Source organism: Brassica napus, unplaced genomic scaffold (genome assembly GCF_020379485.1).
Source record: "Brassica napus cultivar Da-Ae unplaced genomic scaffold, Da-Ae ScsIHWf_69;HRSCAF=117, whole genome shotgun sequence".
NCBI lineage: Eukaryota > Viridiplantae > Streptophyta > Magnoliopsida > Brassicales > Brassicaceae > Brassica > Brassica napus.
In genome coordinates, this window is record NW_026016754.1 from 129907 (window position 1) to 143088 (window position 13182).

Here is a 13182-nt window from a genome sequence, read left to right on the forward strand (position 1 = left end):
ATAGTTCCCATCAATCTTTGCATGGATGTTCTTGAACTCATAAATCATGGTCTTCTCATTTCTGGCCTGAAATTCCAAGAGTTGCTTGAACATAGAATCAACACTTGAATCTGGAGCTTGAGCTTGAGAAGAGCTTCCTTGAGTCTGAGGAGACTGGTTGGCTTGAGGATAGTTTTGCTTGGCTTGGTAACCTCCTTGCTGATTGTTGTAGTAAGGCCTTTGCTGATTGTTGTTTTGGTACTGAAAATTGGGCTCTTTCCTGTACCATGTGCCATTAGCATTGATGAAGCACAACTCCTCTTGCCATTCTAAACCATCAACCTCATTGACCTTAGGAGGAACCTCTTGAGTAGGACCACCCACAAAGTTCATCTGCTCCTGTTTAGCTTGGTTGGAAAGAAGCAAATCCATCTTGTCTTGTAAGGACTTGATCTCTTTCTTTGTCTGCTGATCATCACTTATGTTGACCCTATGATGCTTCTCACTGTAGACTGAGTCACTCTTGGCCATGTTCTCTACCAGTTCCTCTGCCTCTTCTTCAGTTCTTCCCAGAAAAAAACCATTGCTGGCAGTATCAAGCATGTTTCTGCACTGTGGTAGAGCTCCTCTATAGATGGTGCTAAGCAAACTCTCCTTGGTGAAGCCATGATGTGGACATTGAGACCAAAACCCCTTGAACCTCTCCCATGCTTCACTAAATCCCTCTAGGTTCTTCTGCTGAAAGCTAGAGATCTCATTCCTGATCTTGGTTGTCCTTGAGGTAGAGAAGAACTTCTCTAGGAATGTCCTCTTGCACTCATTCCAAGTTGTGATAGAGTCACTTGGAAGAGCCTTCTCCCATTGATGTGCTTTGTTTCCCAAAGAAAAAGGGAACAACTTCAACTTGAATGCATCTTCAGAAACACCATTGGTCTTGGACAAGCTACAATATTTATCAAACTTGTACAAGTGATCAAAAGGGTTTTCAGCAGCAAGGCCATGATACTTGTTGTTCTCTATGGTGTTAAGCAGCCCTGACTTGATCTCAAAGTTGTTGTTCTCCACAGCTGGTGCTCTGATTCCCAACCTATGACCATGAATGTGAGGTTGATCATAGGCTCCAATGGCTCTAGCTTGGCGCTGTGGATGCTGTGGCCTAAGGTTTACAGCTCCTTGGGCCACTCCATCATGAGGCTAAATCTGATTGTACTCCATTTCAAACCCCAATCTCTGAAAGTGATCATGTTGCTCTTCTTCTCTTCTCTTTCTTGCTATCTCCCTCTCAAGTGCAACTATGTCTTCAACTCTTACAACTAGGCTTGATGAACCTCTGCTCCTCAAGTTCATACACCTGAAATGCAAAGGGAGAGGAAGAAGGAGAAGCAGTAACAAAATAAAAGAAAAATGACTTAGTCTCAAGCAAGTGACTAAATCCCAATGTCACAATCAACCTAGAACTTGGCAACGGCGCCAATTTGATGTTAAGAGTTTTCAAGGCTCATAATCAAATGTTGTAGTATAAAAGATTATCGAACCAATCCTAGGTGATTCTAAAGCAAAGGGAATACAAGTTCATTCTTAAGCTAAGTGCAATCCGGTTTTAAAGATGGTATGAACTAAGAACTAATAAGCTAATGCAATAAAGTAATGATCTTTCTTTCTGAATATGAAGCAAGAGGACTCATGGGGCTAGGCATTTGATCTTGGGTGATGTAGATCCAATCTAGAGGTGGCAAGCTATCAATCAAACACTTTCCTTATGCCTAGACACTAAGCTAAACAATCTCTATCTCTAGATGAATGTTCTTTTGGTAAAGCAACTCAAGCATCTAATCTCTTAGGTTGAATGTTACTAAAGCAAACAATGAGAACAAGTCTAATAGCAATTTTAACTCCTTTAGCAACTAATCTCTTAGGTAAAGCAAGCTAAAAACATTGAAGAGTTGATTAAGGCATTTCATCATACACCTTGTGGGCAGGAAATGCCTACAGATCTATTTTAGTATGATCAAGACTAAAATAGCATTAAGAACCCTCAACAAGCAAGGAAACAAGTAGATCTAACACTAAACACCCTAGATCTTCTCTAATCACCCTTAATCACCCTAGCCCATGAATCCAAGATTAATCTACTCACTAATAGACATGAATAACCTTAAAACCATGGATGATTCAAGGTTAAACATGATCAGAGAGCAAGATAATCACACAAACACAAAGAATACAGATGGAAAATGATTCAAGATCCAAATTTTCTTTAAAGAGGTTTATGTGTTCTCAAAGAGAAAAGAAGATAATTCCCAACTTTGGGATCTACAAAGTATTTATATGTCTTTGGTAAACCTAATGGTTTCCATTAAAAAGTCTAAAAAGCCCTTTAAAAACACTAAAATTCGACCAGCTGAAAATGTGACCCGGGTAGAGGTCGGGTCGCCCAACCCGCGCTGGTCTACCCGCGCTGGGTCGTCCTGGGTCGTCCGCGCGGGTCGTCCAACCCGCGCTGGTCTACCCGAGCTGGGTCGTCCGCACGGGTCGTCCAACCCGTGCTGGTCTATCCGCATCAGCTTCCGTCGTCCAGCCTTCTTCACCCGCGCGGGTAAGGGAACCCGCGGTGGTCTACCCGGGTTCGACTAGGGTTGATATGCCTCTAGTAAATCTATCATAACTCCTCCAATACAGCTTCAAATGACTTAAAACTACTTCAATTAGAAAGCTAACTCAATTTACTATGTCCTCCCAAAATATTAGCAACAGAAGATATCTTTAAGACTTTCATCCATATTCATCTTTCACCCCTTTTGCACCAGAAATGTCTCAAAACACCTCCAAGAACTCCATAGGACACACCAACACCTGATAAAGACTTTGAATGCAAAATGGATCCTAAAGATGCCTAAATCTATTCTACATGATCAAAATATACAAGAATGAATTATTAAAAACATGTAAATATGCAAGATATCATTATTTTATACTAACCAGCCCAAAGAGGGGTTATTTGGTTTTGTTGATTTGTTTTCAAACAGGTTATGCAATATCTTGGCAATCTATATCATTGCAGCAACAAAAGCACGTGGGACTGCAATACCTTGTAGTATCACGCGGAAAGCATAGCCATACAAGAGGCAAGCCGTGGGTGTGTGTGTCTTGAGATCCATGACTCAACAGACCAACCCGTCTTTATTACACGAAGACATACCAGCTCGACCTAATCACTTTTGGAGCTCCCGGTTGGATTATAAGCATACATTACCAAGCTCGGAATATGTGGACTATGAGAGTGTTTTGGTCGAGGTCCGGTCAGAACATGGGATGGTCGACGGCAAAGAAGCGTATCATGCCCAAAGTTTTCCTTCACCCACGCATTGCAAAGGCAGGAGAGGTACAAGTAATTCAAGTTCATTCAAGTAACAATTCAGAAGATCTATTCATCAAGTGAGGTTCAAATCAGGGGGAGTAATACGTGTTGTACTCTTTTTCCTTCACCATGGTTTTGTCCCAATTGGGTTTTCCTGGTAAAGTTTTAATGAGGCAACATCCAAAGCGTATTACAAGTTCTAATGGTTATAGCATCCAAGGGGGAGTGTTATAAATCATATTATGGATGACCCATAACCATAGCATCTTCCAAGACCATACTCGACCCATACACATAGGCGGCTAAGTCTTTGGGATGTTTTTTCTTTCTCTTGTCTTAATAGTTTTCCTAATCCTAGTTGGTTTAGGTTTTGGATACTTTCCATATTTCTATATCTTGTAATCCTTATATGAAGGAACCATATGTTTTATGAATAAATATACAAACTATTCCCCTTAGTTTTATAACAAGAGAATGGTTTTAAATGATAGTGTGGATGATATTAAGACTATGACTGTAAAAATTCAGTTGTAAAATTTGTGTTGTATGTGAGTTGGCTGTAACTATAAGTTTATTATTGCAGATTTGTTTTGCATAGATTTTTGCTATTTTATTTTGGTTGTAGTTGTTGAGTTTTTTGTTGTATATTTAAAAAAACATAAAACATGTGAGAATGTGATGTATATATACAGTAATTATCTTTATCAGTTAAAATATTTTATATTATTCAATGTACTATGTAAATAACATTATGTTATTTAAAAATTCAACAATTTAAAATTACATAAACGTAATTAAATTATATCTATAAAATGTTATAATTATAGTAAAACTTAATATCTAAATATTAATAAATTCTACATGCAATTAATTATATAATTTTTTGATATTATTGATGATTTTTTATTTTACAGATAATAAAGTCTAAATAAAATATGTAGATTTTTTTGTTTAATAAATCTAAACATTATTAGTAAAAAATTATTAAAATTTAAATGTAGATATTAATTTTTAAAAAGAGTTAATTTGCTGTATATACCTAATAATGACCAATATTAGCAAACTACCACTTGGGTATGTAAAATAAAAATCCTTGTAGCGAAGTACACACAAAAATATCATTGTGCCCCTGTCAAGCCCCAGCCCCAGCCCTAGCCCCTGCCCCAATCTTTCCACTCCTCGCTCTCTCTCGTTCTATCATCTCTTTCATCTGTATATTTTTCTTCTTGTAAATTTTTCTTCTCATTCTGAACTTTCATTAAAATAAAAGTATATTCTTTAAATTTGTAATCAATCTCATCATCGCTTTTCATCGTTGCATACTCCATTTCTATCACCAAATCTATATTAACTTTACTCCACAACTCGTTTTCATCACACTACAAGAAAACACAAGCTTAACGAGGAAAATTAACGAGGAATATTTTTTCTCGTTAATTTACGTCGACTTTATGAGGAAATTACGCGGAAAAATAAAATCAGCGTTATTTCCTCGTAAAGTAACGACGAAACAGTTTCGTCGTAAAGTGGATGTAAAGTGACGTGGCTTTTACGAGGAAATCGTATATCCTCGTACATTCCACGTAAACTTAGCGTGGTCTTTACGAGGAAATAATTTACGTCTACTTAGCGACGAAATTTTGAATCCACCAACTTTGTTTGTCACACGTTTTTTTTCGGCCAGCTAACTAATTTTCGTCGTAAATTCGTAGGAAAATTGCAACTACCAGATTCGAAAATTTTCTATAAATATGGATGTTTGAACATTATTTTAAACACACCAACAAAAAAAACGTGAAAGAAAAAAAAAATGGCTGGCTCCGGGAATATTTTCGAGGTGCGGAAGTGGATGTATATGCATAGAGATGCTAACGGGAGAGTGACGAAAGAATACCTTGTGGGGCTGGAGACATTTATGCATCAAGCAGATTCAACACCGCTCGCCCAAGAAAGTGGTAAGATGTTCTGTCCTTGTCGGAAATGCAACAATTCGAAATTGGCAAACCGTGAAAATGTTTGGAAGCATTTAATAAATAGAGGTTTCACGCCAAATTACTATATATGGTTTCAACATGGAGAAGGATATAATTATGATTAGAATGAAGCTAGTAGTAGTAATAGCAATTTTCAGGAAGAACCGGTTAATCATCATTTGCATATTGAACATAGTTACCATCAGGAGGAGATGGTAGATTATGATAGGGTTCATGATATGGTAGCTGATGCATTCGTAGCTCATGATGAAGACGAAGAACCTAATATAGATGCAAAAAAGTTTTACGAAATGTTAAACGCGGCAAATCAACCATTTTACAGTGGTTGTAGAGAAGGTCTCTCTAATTTGTCGTTAGCTGCTAGAATGATGAATATTAAAACTGATCACAATCTATCTGAAAGTTGCATGAACGAATGGGCAGACTTGTTTAAAGAGTATTTGCCGGATGACAATGTGTCTGTTGATTCTTATTATGAGATTCAGAAACTGGTTTATAGTCTTGGGTTGCCTTCGGAGATGATAGATGTTTGCATCAACAACTGCATGATCTACTGGGGAGATGATGAGAAGTTAGAAGAATGTCGATTCTGCAAGAAGCCACGATTCAAGCCGCAAGGACAGGGACGTAATAGGGTACCATACCAAAGGATGTGGTACCTACCAATTACAGACAGATTGAAAAGATTGTACCAATCAGAGCAGACAGTTGGAAAGATGATATGGCATGCCGAGCATACTCAGACGGATGGTGAGATGACTCATCCATCAGATGCAAGATCCTGGAAACATTTTAACAAAGTACATCTGGAATTCGCTAGCAATAGCCGAAATGTGTATCTCGGATTATGCACAGATCGATTTAGTCCGTTCGGAATGTCAGGGAGACAATATTCATTGTGGCCAGTCTTTCTTACGCCATACAACCTACCACCGGAGATGTGCATGCAACGGGAGTTGCTATTCTTGACCATATTAATACCTGGTCCGAACCATCCAAAAAGGTCCCTGAATGTTTTCCTACAACCACTGATAAAAGAGTTGAAGGATTTGTGGTCAACAGGGGTGAGGGCGTATGACTGTTCAACGAAGACGAATTTTGCGATGCGAGCGATGCTTTTGTGGACCATAAGTGACTTTCCTGCCTATGGGATGTTGTATGGATGGACTACACATGGGAGATTAGCTTGTCCATATTATAATGGAACGACAGATGCGTTTCAACTGAAGAATGGTAGGAAGACAAGTTGGTTTGATTGTCACCGTCGATTTCTTCCCATTGGCCATCCGTACCAAAGAAACAAGAATTTGTTTAGGCACAAAAGGGTTGTGACAGACACTCCTCCTCCATATCTAACTGGAGAACAAATTGAAGCGCAAATCGACTACTACGGAGCTAACGAAACAGTTCTTTGGGGTGGTAATTGGCATGTCCCTCGTAATATACCTGATTCTTACGGTGTTCATCACAACTGGCACAAGAAGAGTATATTTTGGGAGTTGCCATATTGGAAGGATCTTCTTCTGCGCCACAACCTCGATGTGATGCATATAAAGAAGAATTTCTTTGAGAACATCATGAATACAATATTGAATGTCTCAGGGAAGACAAAAGACAACATAAAATCAAGGTTGGACTTTCCGGATATTTTCTCAAGAAGCGAGTTACATATAAAAAGCAATGGACAAGTTCCAGTTCCGATATTCAGATTGTCTTCGGAAAAAAAGTCGGTGTTGTTCAACTGGGTGGCATCAGAAGTGAAATTCCCCGATGGGTATGTTTCAAATCTCTCTAGATGTGTTGAAAAGGGTCAAAAGTTCTCTGGGATGAAGAGTCATGATTGTCATGTTTTTATGCAACGACTACTGCCCTTTGCATTTGTGGAGCTACTTCCAACAAACATACATGAAGCACTTGCATGTAGTGTTTTATAGCGCAATAATTTTATAACGGTTTAGTTTGCAAAATAATATATGACTAACAGGGATCTGAGCACATGAACTCTTAAAGAAGAAGTTGTGGAACAGCTTCAGCAGAACATTCCCATCTTATTGTGCAACTTGGAGAAGATATTTCCTCCCGAATTTTTTGACGTCATGGAGCATCTAGCTGTCCACCTCCCATATGAGGCGTTGCTTCGTGGACCTGTACATTACGGATGAATGTATCAGTATGAGCGAGCCATGAAATATTTGAAGGGAAAAGCAAGGAACCTCGCCAAAGTTGAAGGTTCTATAATTGCTGGAAGTTTGACAGAAGAAGTTTCTCACTTCACATCGTACTACTTTGCGTCAAAAGTACGTACCCGGAGAAGAGCTCCAAGAAGATATGATAATGGTGGTGTTGCGCCAACATATGTAGTTGCTGGTGTTCCAGATCTCCTTAGCCAGATTGGGCGACTCGGAGGGAAGTCAAAAGAGGTTTGGTGGTCGAGTGAACAAGACGCTCATAGTGCACACACCTATATTCTACTCAATTGCGAGGATCCATTGATGCGTTATTTTGAAAGGTAAGATATATGGACACTTCTAAACACATATAAGTATAAATTATATAATTGCGATAGATTCATTCATATAAAATGTGATTTTACAGCCTATTTGTTTCTCAAGTCGAAGAAACATTTCCTGGTATATCCACAAGTGACGTAGACAAAAGGAAATATCAACACTTTATTAAGTGGCTGAGGAATCAGGTATTAATTAACTCAAACTCTTTTTTCATACATGATATGTATTTCAACGTTCTCTTTATTTTTGCAGGTTGATTATGACGACGATGCAGATTATCCTAAGTGGTTACACGAAGTAATTCAATCTCCACTTGTAAAGGTCACCACATCACAGATGTATTTCACACGAGGCTATACTTTTCACACATATGAGTATGGTAGACAGCGGGCGACCAGTAACTATGGAATATGTGTGAAAGGGGAAACATATTTCTACGGGATCTTGACGGAGATTATTGAAGTCGAATTCCCAGGGATATTGAAGCTGAAATGCGTCCTCTTCAAATGTGAATGGTTCGACCCCGTCGTCAACAGAGGTGTTCGGTTTAACAAATTCGGTGTAGTTGCTGTCAACGGTGGACGAAGGTACAACAAATCCGAGCCTTTCATCTTAGCTTCACAAGCAGACCAAGTTAGTTTCCTTCCATACCCTCGGATGAGAGATTCGGGTATAAATTGGTTAGCCGTGATCAAAGTTACACCTCGAGGACGAATCATCAGTGGAGAAGAATCACTTATGCGATGTTGGATGCGCCATATATGCCATTGAACCATGGACTCAAAGAAAACCAAACCTTCTAAATAGATTACAACTAGATTCTAACCCGCGCGGATGCGCGAATATTATTTTCATTTTTATTACAAAATTTAAACTAATTGTAATGTAACTGAATTTATTAAAATATAATATTATATATAATATAACTAAAATATAGGTGAATTTTTACTTTTTGTTACAATAATTTAAACCTTCACCACTATATAGTTTTCATAGCCTATTTTTAAAATTTTCATATGTTCTACTATTCTTACAACATTTTCAGTTTAAAATAAAATACAGGATCCCAAAATATTATGTATATATTTAGATGCAAAAACTTATGTAGATATGTATACAATATATATATAATATATATATATATATATATATACCTAAGATTATGTAAACCAAATATATTTTTCTTTCAAATAAATGTATTTATTATTTAAATATATAATATTTAACAAACTATTGTTAAGATCACGTTCACAATATCTACGATGTATGAGAATAATATCCTTTCCATTTTTTTTAATATTAAGTAATATATATTAAGTTTCTAGTGAATTGGTCTAACAACTTTTTTTACAATAGATAAAAATAGGACTCTATTTTAATAGAGTAGATTGGTTACATGATTTTACCGATTCAATATTCTGAAACTATTTTAGATGAGATAGTAAACACAATACGATAACAATGAACATTTAACGCTAAGATGTTACATAAAATATTAGAGATAATGTTAGTAGATAACTTGTTTAATAGAAAACATACTTATCAAGTAACAAAAACAATGAAATCAAATTTAATATGTTATTTACCTTATATACCATAATATTAGATATTATTTATTTATTTATATATAATATATTAATGGTTAACCGTTAAGAATATAAGTTGAATAGATAATGATTAAGTTAACCCGATAATCTAATATGTATCATCTAACAAAATACATAGTAGTTAATAATAGCTATTTTTAACATCTTACCAATCAATTTAAAAATTGATAACATGTTTTGTAACAGCTAGCTGAACATGTACTGGCTAATTACAACATATTATATAAAAATGTAACCATTAATTTTGGATGTACTATGTTATATTAGGGGTGGGCATATCGGTTTAGTTTCGGGTTTGGTTTGGTTTGGTTAATTTGGGTTTTATAAAACTCAACCCAATTAAAACCAAAGTAGCTTTGGTTTGGGTTCGGTTTGGGTTTAGTTTGGTTCGGTTTAGTTCGGTTTGGTTTAGATTTAGTTTGGTTTTCTTTAAAGATCTATGAAACAAAAAAACAAGCTCGATGACAAAACTCTTAACCACGTCAAAAGAAGAAAAACATAATAAGCAAAGAGCAGACTATTTGTAATCTAATTAGCGTAACAAAGACTTGTAAGCATTCCAAAACCTATTAACTAAAAGACTATTTGCATCAACCTTTTTGTTTTTATTGATCCTATAATAACTGTTACTTAATTTAGCGAATGAAAATTGGAGAAGATGAACGAAACGAGATGGCTACGATTTAGATGCTTATAGTTTTTAGGTTTTGTTTTCAGTACAATCTTTAGGTATTAGGATTATTTGAATCATATTTGAATTTTTTTAAAAATATATGGAAGTTAAGAAAAAATGGAAAACAAAACATATATATATATATATATTTTTTTTTATTTATTTATAGATAAAAATATATTGGATTATTGGTTTGGTTCGGTTTGAACCCAAACCAAACCAAACCATTCGGGCTGAGTAAAACATGAACCAATTGAGTTATGTAAAGAGCACGGTTTGGTTTGGATCGGTTTAACTTCGGTTGGTTTGGTTTGGATAGGTTCGGTTTGGTTTTTTTGCCCACCCCTATGTTATATGACCAGTTAGACCGGTAACCAATTTTGTACCATCTAAGAGACTGTGTATCAGCCAACGTTAGCTATTTATTTATGTTTTGCAGCGGCTAAACAAACATTTATCTGCTCACAATACTTAATATATATCATCTAACAAACATTTATTAGTTAAGTTTTTTAATAACAGCTACAAATACTGTCAACTGAAATGTTAGATTCATGTCGTTTTCAACTATGTCGGAGAGATTTGGTTCTTTCTCACTATACTACCCATCCATACATCTGTGTGCCTTACTAGAATATGAACACTCTAATACGCGCAATGGCGGTTGAGATCGAGAGAAACGACGAAGAAGGTGTGGTAGACTAACTCATGAGGTGATAGTTATTGTTAGATCCATGCTCTGTGTTGAATGAAACATATATAACAGTAAACTCATTTACACTGATGGAAGTTTTTAAAAAAACAAGAAGAATTTATTTAGCATTGAAAAAGTATAAACTATATTTAGAGATTTTGAAGAGATACAAAAGAGATATACAAAGAAAAAAGAAAATAATAGAAAGAAGAAAATTGTTTGGACATGAAAATTTATGAAGACACAGAAGAGAAAAAAAGAAGAAGGTGGTAGTTTGGACAGGGGTAATATTGTATTATGAAAATGTCAATAGTGTCTAAAATAGTGTTAGGATAGTTAGCTAATATTGGTTTTTTATATGTATATGGAGCCTAAATACTCTTTTTAAAAAGAATTATGATTAAAAATACCAATAATATTGAGTATAGCTCAAAAAGTAGCATACTGTCATTAAATATTAATAGAGCTTAAATATTCAAATAATCAAACTTAATTTTTTTAAACCAATTAATTAATAGACTTAGATACGATTTTCAAAATTTAATTGCTAAAGTTATTTTACTCTTTGACTAATATTGATTAGATATTATAAAATATAATAGAGACATATGGATTATAATTAATCAGAAATTATTTATAAAACAAGAATATATTTAAAATCTGATATATATATATATATATATATATATATAAATACTTCAAAGGGAAAAATAAAATATCATTATTATAATTAAATATTTGTATATATTTTGAAGATATTTGTTTTCTTCTGTAATTTGGAAAATGTATTTTTAAAAAGGAAAACAAACAAAGAAATCTTAGAAATATTTTCATAATGTCAATAGTGTCTAAAAGGGGTAATATTGTATTATGAAAATGTCAATAGTGTCTAAAATAGTGTTATGGTAGTTAGCTAATATTGGTTTTTTTATATGTATATGGAGCCTAAATACTCTTTTTAAAAAAAGAATTATGATTAAAAATACCAATAATATTGAGTATAGCTCAAAAAGTAGCATACTGTCATTAAATATTAATAGAGCTTAAATATTCAAATAATCAAACTTAATTTTTTTAAAACCAATTAATTAATAGACTTAGATACGATTTTCAAAATCTAATTGCTAAAGTTATTTTACTCTTTGACTAATATTGATTAGATATTATAAAATATAATAGAGACATATGGATTATAATTAATCAGAAATTATTTATAAAACAAGAATATATTTAAAATCTGAGATATATATATATATATATATATATATAAATACTTCAAAGGGAAAATAAAATATCATTATTATAATTAAATATTTGTATATATTTTGAAGATATTTGTTTTCTTCTGTAATTTGGAAAATGTATTATTAAAAAGGAAAACAAACAAAGAAATCTTACTAATTTATATCAAACTTAAATTATTTAGTCATAAAATAATATGAAGTTATACACATGTTATATATCGGTATGTATATTATTTAGTCATTGTGACTATTTCAGACAGATTTATATAACTTATATATATATATATATATATATATATATATATATATTTGTTTTTTAATTAAATATGGATTAACTTTTTGTTGTGACTTACCACAAATTTGATCCGTGCACTCGCATGAATACTTTTTTTTATTTTGTAATGGATATTATGTAAGATTTTTTTTGTAAAGTTTAATGATCTTGACTGAAAAAGTTTGAACATTTTGTATAAAGCTTCAAAAAAAATTAATGGTATTGTTTAATCAAGCATGGAGATTAGATGTATACAAATTATGTCAAATTATTGGTTCAAAAATATATTGAAGGTAGATTATTAAATTAACATTATAAAGGTTTATAAGAAAATTTGTAACAAACAAGCAGAGTTAATTGGTTTAGAACTGAAAAGATTCATAACAAACAATTTTATATCTATTTAGAGAATATTTATGGTATCTTGGGTTTTAGATGGAAAATCTAGAATTTAGTTTTAGTTATTTACATAGCAAGTATATTATATAAAAGAGTATCTAACTTTAAAATTGATATCTTAAATATGAACAACCATTTGCTATATGATTGTATGTAGCATTCAATAAAAATTGTATAATATAATTTAGTGTGGTTACCAAAAAAAAAATATATATGTAATTTAATTTGTAACCAAAATTATTGTTTAATTTCTTGTATATAAATTAATTCAATACCTAAAAATAAATAAATATGTTTCACATTAATTTTGCAAGAAAACATAAAAAATATTTAACAAACAAAAGATTAATATATTAAATTAAATTAAATTAATTGATTCAAAGTTACTATTCTAAGATATTTAATAAATACCTTAATAAGATTTATTTGCTATTTATATTCTTAAATACG

At 33.4% G+C, this 13182-nt stretch overlaps 1 non-coding gene across 1 annotated transcript; it reads left to right on the forward strand.

The window, feature by feature from the left end:
- The first annotated feature begins 640 nt into the window (after positions 1 to 640).
- LOC125605090 lies at positions 641 to 747 on the forward strand. Its single transcript, XR_007336636.1, has one exon. It is a non-coding gene; the product is annotated as a small nucleolar RNA R71 (small nucleolar RNA).
- Positions 748 to 13182: the final 12435 nt, after the last annotated feature.